Genomic DNA, 8420 nt, shown 5'->3' on the forward strand with positions numbered 1-8420 from the left:
CCCCCAGAGGGTAGCCTGCGGCTCTGGGTTCTTGGGAAGCCCCCTTGTGCTGATGGGCCTCAACCTTGGCCTTAGGGACAGCCTTGTTCGGCCATGCTGGGGGAGGACAAGGCTTTTGTTGCAGGCAGGCTGATGGCATGAGCTCCTGGAGCTGAGCTGGAGGGGTGGGCAGGGCCAGTCTGTCCCCCTCACAGAAAGTCCCAATGCCAGGGGACACTCTCGAGGACACTTGCTCGAGCTCAGCTGAAAAAAAGAAACAGACGTGGTCAGCATCCTCACCGCCATCTGATCTCTTCAGGGCTATGCCCCGCAGGCCTGGTTCTCTGGAGTCGGGGTCCCTGTGTGGCCCCCTAGCCTGACACTGAGGATGCCCCTGCAAGCAGCTGATCCCAGGGCAAGGGCTGTGTGCAGTCTGGGGTGGGGGAGCTTTCGAGGAACCTCAGGTCACTCCTGGAATGGGGACCTGGTGCTGGAGCCCACCTGGGGGTGGCAGGTCCCAGTGTGTCCTTGTGAGTTCCTCCATGAAGGCTTGAAGGCTCCTAAGGACGGCATTGTCCTCCAGGGCCCAGCTCTGAGAGAGCCGCTCCTGAAATTCCCAGACGGTGTTCCAGGAAATCTTCGTGAAGTGCCCTAGGAACAGGGTGGGCATCAGGCCAGGAGGGTTCCCTGGGAGGGGTCGGTGCCCACACCCTGTTTCCACCAGGCCCACCTCCCACTGGGTAGTGCCAGGTCCTTTTTGGCCACCCGGGGTCGAGCTGTGCACGGGAGGCCACAGCTGCGGAAGGCCGTGCAGGGAAGTGCACCACACTCCTGACTTTCGTCTGGGTCACGTTGTGGGTGGACTCAGTGTCATCATGCCTTGCCTAGCCCACCAGGACAGACCCCCCCCACCCGATGGAGCAGGCAGTGTAAGGACAGTTCCCTCAGGCCAGCCGGGGTCTGTCCCGCGTGTTCCCCCAGGCACCCTCGGGCATGCGTAACTTACTCCTGTGTATTTTGAATGATGCATGCGCCATGGCCGTCAGTACCCGCTCGCCCTCCAAGATGAGCACATCCCACAGTCACAGGGTGACCCTGTGGATTTCTGTAGGGACAGCAGGTGTGGGAGGACTTGGCCTTTCCAGGCTGGGGTTGGTGGCCTGAGCAGGGCCCATTGGGGTTTCAGTCCGCTGGAGTGCTGGGGACCCCTCTCCGTGGGATGAGACCCCCACCATGAGGCTGGGTCAGACAAGGTCCTGCAGCTCCTCATGGGAGACTCATCTCATCAGTGCTGTGGCTTCTGAGGAGGGGCTTCCTGAGAACTTGGGGCTTCCCTGGGCCCTCCCAAGACAGGTCCTGACCCAGTCTGCCCACAAGGCTGGGCTGAGCCCTGGCCTTTGTCATGAAATCTCCCCTCTCAGGCAGAGCCTGGCTTGTGTGCCCTGCAGGGACCTGCCTGTGCCTTCTGCGGGCTGGGGGTGAGCCGGATCCTCCTGGGGGAGCCGGACCCCTGGGCTGAGGGAGCCAGACACTGCGGGGCAGGAGGGTCCCTGGGCTGGGGTCTCCCTGTGCCTCCTTACCCTGTCAATGAAACACCGGAGGAGCCTTGTCAGCATGGAACCCTCAATGCACAGCCCTTCCTTGCCCTGAAGAAAGGAGCAGAGGTGCTCAGGGCCCCCTGGGTTGCCCTGAAATCCTCCCACTTCCAGGCCCCTCCGCAGACCCTTCCCCAAGGGACAGAACCCCGGGGGTTGGCCAGGGCTCCAACACCTGCCCCATGGACGGACGCTCAGTGGACACACTTCCCTCAGCCCTGCTCAGCTGTGGCTTGGCCCTGGTCCCAGCACCTCTGCCTCCACCAGGGCAGAAAAAGGAAACCCAACTCCGAACCCATGGAGAATGCCCATCCCAGGTCAGGCCGTGGCTGGGACTTGGCCTCTTGCCAGCCCCATGAGGAGCTCGGGCCTCCCCTGGCCCAGGGACCCAGGGCCTCTGGGGAGGAGCCGAGGGCGTCGTCCACTCACCAGGTGTCTCATGATCTTCGGGAAGGACTTGTGCAACACCTGCTCCTGCAGCGGGGTTGGAGCTTCTGCAGCGGGGCTGTATTTGGGCTGTAGAATGCTGAGAAGTCCCCGACCCATGACCCCATCAGAGCCCACTCCCAAGATGTGGAGGCATCAGCTGGAAAAGCTGGGCAGGGCAGGGGACACCGGACCCTGAGGCCTCCCTCCCTCCCATCTGGTGACCCCTCATGCAGCCTTAGCCCTAGGGAGATGGGTCCTGGCTGGAGGCGCTGCCCAGTGGCATCCTGGGTCCAGATGCCAGGAGGGCAGGCCCGCCTTTGACACCATGAGGAAGATGCCAGCAGGGAGAACAGGGTGGGAGCTCAGGGCTATGTGAGCATCTCTTGGATGTGAGGTCAGGTTGGGGGACATGGGATGGGCAGACACTCCATCTTGGCTTTGTTGGCCCATCCGTGGGCAGGGAAGGTGGCTGGGAGCACAGCCAGCTGGGAGGCAGGAGGACACTCAGGGAGGTGAGCGGCACCTGCACAAAGTTGGGGCTGGCTTCGGTGACAGAGGGCGGCCAGGGGGAGGTATCGATGCCCTCTGCTGTTGGGGATGAAAGGCGTCTGACTTGACGTGAGGGGGTCCCTGCCCAGACCCAGGCTGCTGTGGGACCTCAGCAGGGGCGTCCTGGAGTCTCCAAATGAGCTGGGATGCAAGGAAGGTGCCTTGCCTGGAAGTCGGGCTCACTAGCCAGGGTGATCGTCCCCTGGCATGGCTGTGTCCAGGGACAGATGTCCACCTACCTTGCAGGGAGTGCCCCTCACTGGCCAGCAGCTGGGTCAGTGCCCAGAATGCATCTTCCTCTGGCAGATACAGGAGGAGGATTGCGGTGATGCGGCTCAGGTCCCTGTGGTAGCACATCTCCTGCAAAAGCCAGAGTCACTGTAGAAGGATGTCACCTGGGAGGGCTCGCATCACCAGAGATGGCAGAGGTCCTCAGGGACACCTGCCTCAGGCCCCAGGGGATTTGAGGTGTAGCCTCTGCACCCCTCCCCTGGCCCTGGGCATGAGGACTAAGCAGGTCACATGCAACTCAGTGGACAAGGAGCCTGGGGGGGATCCCTGCCGTGAGCATTCAAGCTCACATGGCCCAAAAGGGCACAGGCAGGGATTGTTCATGCCCCTCCCATGGGCCAGGCTGGAGAAGCCACTGTGCCAGGCCTGGGGCAGTACCTGTGAACTGCACCCACTACGAGGGCAGGTGGCGGGGCGCTGAGCACCACACAAAGGTCCCGCGACAACAGCCCAGGGGCTGCCTGCCGGGCACAGGAAGGCAGCTGGGTCCAGACCCCGTGTGGGCAGCCCATGGAGTCGGTGCAGCAGCTCTCCCTGCCTGGAATGGTCTGGAAAGTGGGGGCCAAGCAGGAGCAGCCACCTGGGTGACCCCCTCCCCTATCTGCTGTGCTCCTATGGGGTTTGAGCAAAGGGGAAATTGTATCCTTTCCAGGTTTCCATTGAAGAAGAGGCTTCCTCAGGATGCAGACTCATTTCATGACAAGAGCCTGGCCCATCAGGCACCTCAGCAACGTGTCAAACCTGTCTCCTGTGAGGGCCAGCCTGCGGGGGACCCTGCCAAGCTCCCAAGCTTTGGGCAACACCAGGAAGGGAAGGTCATTTCTTTATCTGAGACGTGGTGGTTGGGTCCACGTGACACCAGGAGTCTGGGTCTCAACCCTTTTCTGCCAGCAGTGAGCTTGAGTTCTGTCTACTATGTTCTGGTGGGTCATGAACACAGAATTTTCAAGAAGTGCCGACACCCCCGAGAGAAACCCATGCCTGTGAATATGGGAATATGGCCCAGGATATCGCTGCCCGGGAATACTCACAGGGTTATATGCAGAGTAGGCCACGAGAATGTCACATAATTCCTGCTGCCTGGAAAAGCGGGAAAAGAGAGTTTTGTTTGTTTTGTGTGGATGCTGTCAGTTTCATTTTGTCTACAAACCCGGACCACAAACACAATTCTGGGTTCGGATGATCCCCCAAATAAGTAGTGAGCTCTTCAGGACACCTGAGTTTTTAGGAATTGTTTCAGTAAAATCCACATTCCTTGCAATGCAAATATCACAGTGTACAGTTGGATCAGTTGTCATTTTCACTCTGGTTGATTTTTTTCTTCCTTCTTTTCTCGGTTTGGACACACAGAAGTCCAGTCTTTGGGACGTGCAGTTCCACGGTTCTGAACTAATGTGCAGGGCCTCCTGTCCACCACTGCAGCCCCTCCCGGAGCAGCTCCTTCATCCTCCAAGTCCCCAGTGTGTTCCCTTTGCAGCCGACCTCTCCTGGCTCCGTCAGCCCCTGGCCATCCTGACCTGTTCTCTGTCTCTGTGGTCTGTGAATACGGTCTAGACCCTTTTCCAGAATGACCTAGGAATTGGAATCCTGCAGTGGTGTGGCCTGCTGGGTCTGGTTTCATTCTCTCAGCAAGACGCATCTAAGTTCCACGCATGTTCCTGCGGGCATCAGGGGTTTGTTCCTTTTCCTCACTGAGTCGTCTCTGTCTGAAGAGCGGAACTCCCTTCCTCCCCAGTTCCCGTGTTGAAGATCATCTCGGCAGCCTCCGGGTGTGAGTGACAATCAATCAAGCAGTGAACGTGGCATGCAGGTTTTACTTGGATGTCAGTTTGAAATCAGTGTGGTCGATATCTGTGACACTCTGGGGACATGTGGTACGAGGCCACTGAACTTTGTGAGCCGTGGCCTATCTGACTTCCAAAGTGGCTGTGCCCTGTCGCGTTCCCACCAGCCATGGATGAGAGTTTCTGGGCCCTGCATCCTCCCTGGTACTGTGGGCTGTTAGTGTTGCCCAGGAAGGCTCCCGAGCCCTGGCATCCTGCCACCTTCCCATGGGTCCCTGCCCTGGGTACTTGTGGGCCATGGAGAGCACTTTTCACCATTCTGTATGATTTTTTTTGCTGCCTTCCGTCTCCTTGGGAACCACCTGGGTTCTGGCCTCACACATCCCAGCCTGGCCCAGGGCTTAGAGCCCTGGAGGTGCTCAGTCCATGGTGCCGGCTCCTCCCAGGGGCTGGAGAGCCCTTGGTGGCTCTGTCACCCCTCCTGGGTGACCCCGGCCTCTGCCCTCCTGGGTGACCCTCTTTCCTCTGGATTGCCCCATCTTCCCTGGCACCCCTGCAGCCCCCACAGGCCTTACTTGACCCCGAATCTTTCTATGAACATCTCGTGCTTCTGGAGGGTGTGGCTGACATCTAGCTTGATGCGGCTGATGATCCTGGAGGAACTCTTACCCTTCTCCTTCATGACCTGTAGGGAAGGACCAAGAGGAGCCTCAGAACAGACAAAAGACTCCCTGCCCCAAATAGCAGCCATCCCACAGTCAGCACTTCCGCAAGGAAAGGAGGAAGGTTTCCTTCTGCAGAAAGCTCCTTTTTGCCTTGTTTCTGAAGCTAGGGAGGGTCAGCAGAACCCAGCGCACCTGTGGTGCCTGCGTCACCATCTGTGCCCGGATGTGCGTCTGACTAGAACCCCCACTCCCAACCCGGGCTCCACGATCCCTCCAGCTGGGGTCCTGGGCACCTGCCACAGCCTGGCCTGTTTGTCCTGCCCTGGTTGAGTCTGGGAGGGCCTTACCCTATATTTCCCCGGGTTCTCAGCCTTGACTTTGCCCATGTCAAGCAGGAGTGACCACACCCGGCCCTGCACCGCCAGGGGAATGCCTTTGTACACTCTGTGGGAGAGCTACAGACAGAAGAACATTCTAGTGAGATAGGACATGGGGCAGCCCCAGCGAGGAAAGCTGGAGAACATAGTGAGGATGGGGTGCCACCCACCCACTGAGAGGCAGGTGGTGCCAGGTCACAGCCATGGGCGCCTGTCTCCTGGCTCTGCAGAGAGCAGTCACAGGGGGCCACTCCCTCCCCATGGTACCTTCTTGCTGTTCCTGTGTTTCGGTCTCTGAGTATCTTCAGCCACTTCTTAATTTGTATTATTTCCTGACGTCTGTGCTGTGAAATGGGCCATGATGGAGTTAGCGGAGCTGTCAGGCTTCTGGTAGCGGCCCGAAGATGCTGGGTCCTGGGCTTCAGGGTCCGGAAGGGACCCAACCGGAAGGAGCCAGGAAAGGGCAGACCCCAGGGGCTGAGACCCTCTGAACTAACTGGAGCTGGCAGTCTGGACTGGTGATGCCAGGACACACCATCTTCAGGCCACAGAAGCCCTGAGTTTCGGTCAGTCCCAGGCTTCAGCTCGGGACTTGGTGCAAACAGGCAGTGACCTCTGGGCCAGCAGTTCTTGGGTTTTGGTGAAACCCTCAGGGGACAGAGTTCAGCAGGAATGGCTGCCCCTCCCAGTGATAGCTGTGGTCCATTCACCACCTGGGCCCATGGGCCACCCTCGCTGCCTCACCCACCTGATTCCCTGTCCCTGGACCAGCTTCCCACACAGCAGGCCCAGGCTCTTACCTTTACCTCCAGAACACTGACGGGGGGCAGCTCTGTCTCACTGTAAGGCAACCCAGGCAGAGCTGACAGTCTGCCCAGGCCAGGATCCATCCCCCTCCCAGAGAGGACCCCGGGGAAGGACCAGCCCATCCCTATCCACCCTAAGTCTCAGCCCGGAAGAAGGTACAGGGAAGGAAGGCAAAGCCTCCCTGTGGAGCCGCCCGCCCGTGAGGCACTGGGAGCCTGGAGGAGAGGGAGCTCGAGGCTGGCCTGGGGGTGGGCACTTGGGGCCCATGGGGTGCCTCGGGCTGCACAATGGGGATGCCCCTCCTGGGCTGGAGGCAACACTCTCTGTGGGAGCTGAGCAAGTCCAGTCCTGAGACGGGATGGGTGCCGCCCAGGGTGGGTGGCTGAGCCCTGACTGACGGGAGTGACCACATCACCCACCAGAGTCCAGGGAGCCTGGCCTGAGAGCTGCCCAGGGCCCTGAGGACGCACTTGGAGCCCGTCCCACCTGACAGTCTCATGGGCCTTGCAGGGTCTAACTTCCCAGCTTTCACCTGCCTCTCCCTGCACCCTGGCCACTGACCTTCCCCGTCTTCCCCCTTCCTGCCCGGCCCAGAGACTGTGAGACTGTGACCCTCTCCAGCCACCCTGGCCTTTCTGTGACCCTCTTCCTGTCAGAGCGTAAGAATGAGACCCCCAGGTCTCTCACTGGGCTGCCCAGCTCTGCTGGGGAGTAGCCTGGGGTGACAAGGTGACCACGGGCCCTGCAGGCATGGGGCTGGCCCCACCATCTGCATCCAGCCTCAGTTAGCTCTCAGGGCAGTCGGCCTTCAGCCCTCAGCCTCCTTCCAGCCACAACAGCAGCAGCCGGGACATGGGGTGCCTGGCAGTCCTCCCCCTACTGTCTTGCCAGCTCGAACTTGGCCCCTCCATTCACCCTCTGCAGTGCTGACTGAGCCAGCAGGAAGCAGAGTCTCTGGAGGGCCACACAGAGCCTTGGGGACTGACTGATTACCCCACTGAGGGGTCCCAGGTGACTCACCAGACACAACCTAGGAAGTGACTAAGGGACCAGATACAACCTAAGAAGTAACGAAGGTCGGCGGAGACAAAGAAATTAAGAAACAAGATAAGAGTGCGTCAAGGTGGGCTCCCAGGGCGCCGAAGCAAGTAGGCGGATGCGAAGGCTCTGAGCACTGGAGATCCACACTATTGATTGTTTAAACAAAGAAGCATGTGCTCAGGGATGGGGGCGTGAAAAGAAGGGAAGCATCAAGCATGTGATCTATAGCCGTGGCGGTTTGGCGTTTCCTCTGAAGGTACAGAGCATACTCTACTCTAGAAACAATTGGTAAACAGATGGGAAAAGGCTGCGGCTAGAGCCAGTGAGTCTGACCACATTCTGGTGCTTCAGAGAGGTCTTCCTTGCTTTGAGCAGGGAGCATGTTCTTCCATTAACTCCCATCCTGTGCCAGATAAGCAGGTCATGCGTCAGCCCTTTTCCCAGCAACTGTTCCCTGCCTACCCCATCTGTTGTCCTCTCCAGATTGTCAGCTCCACCCTGGGATGGCTTGGTTCAGGTGCATCCCAGAAATGGCAGGTCTCAGGATTCACCTTGCCCCCCTCCCCCTGGCTCCTCCTTTCTCCATCCCGTGAGTCCTGAGGGGTTGGCCCCAGGCTGGGATCCCCTTCCCAGGTCCAGAGCCCTTCCCAGCACCACTCCCGGGGTCTTCAGCTGCACTCCCTGTTGCCCCCGCTGGCCTCACCGTTGAGATGCCCAGGCCGGGCCCTGCCCTTCTCCTCCCCCAGCCTCCCATGGTCACAGTCCTTGATGTCCCCATGCCACTCCCTATAGGGTGCCTCAACTGGGCTCCCTGAGCTTTCAGAGGGGCACAACTGTCCACAGGCCTGGCCAGGTGTCCCCTAGCCCTGTGGCCACCACCCTCAGATCTTACCAGGGCAGACC

At 59.7% G+C, this 8420-nt stretch overlaps 1 pseudogene; it reads right to left on the reverse strand.

The window, feature by feature from the left end:
- Positions 1 to 1443: 1443 nt before the first annotated feature.
- LOC105723586 (TBC1 domain family member 26-like) lies at positions 1444 to 6582 on the reverse strand (annotated as a pseudogene).
- Positions 6583 to 8420: the final 1838 nt, after the last annotated feature.

The sequence above is a fragment of the Aotus nancymaae genome, unplaced genomic scaffold (genome assembly GCF_030222135.1).
Source record: "Aotus nancymaae isolate 86718 unplaced genomic scaffold, 86718_ANA_hifiasm-v0.15.2.pri h1tg000018l, whole genome shotgun sequence".
NCBI classification, from domain to species: Eukaryota; Metazoa; Chordata; class Mammalia; order Primates; family Aotidae; genus Aotus; species Aotus nancymaae.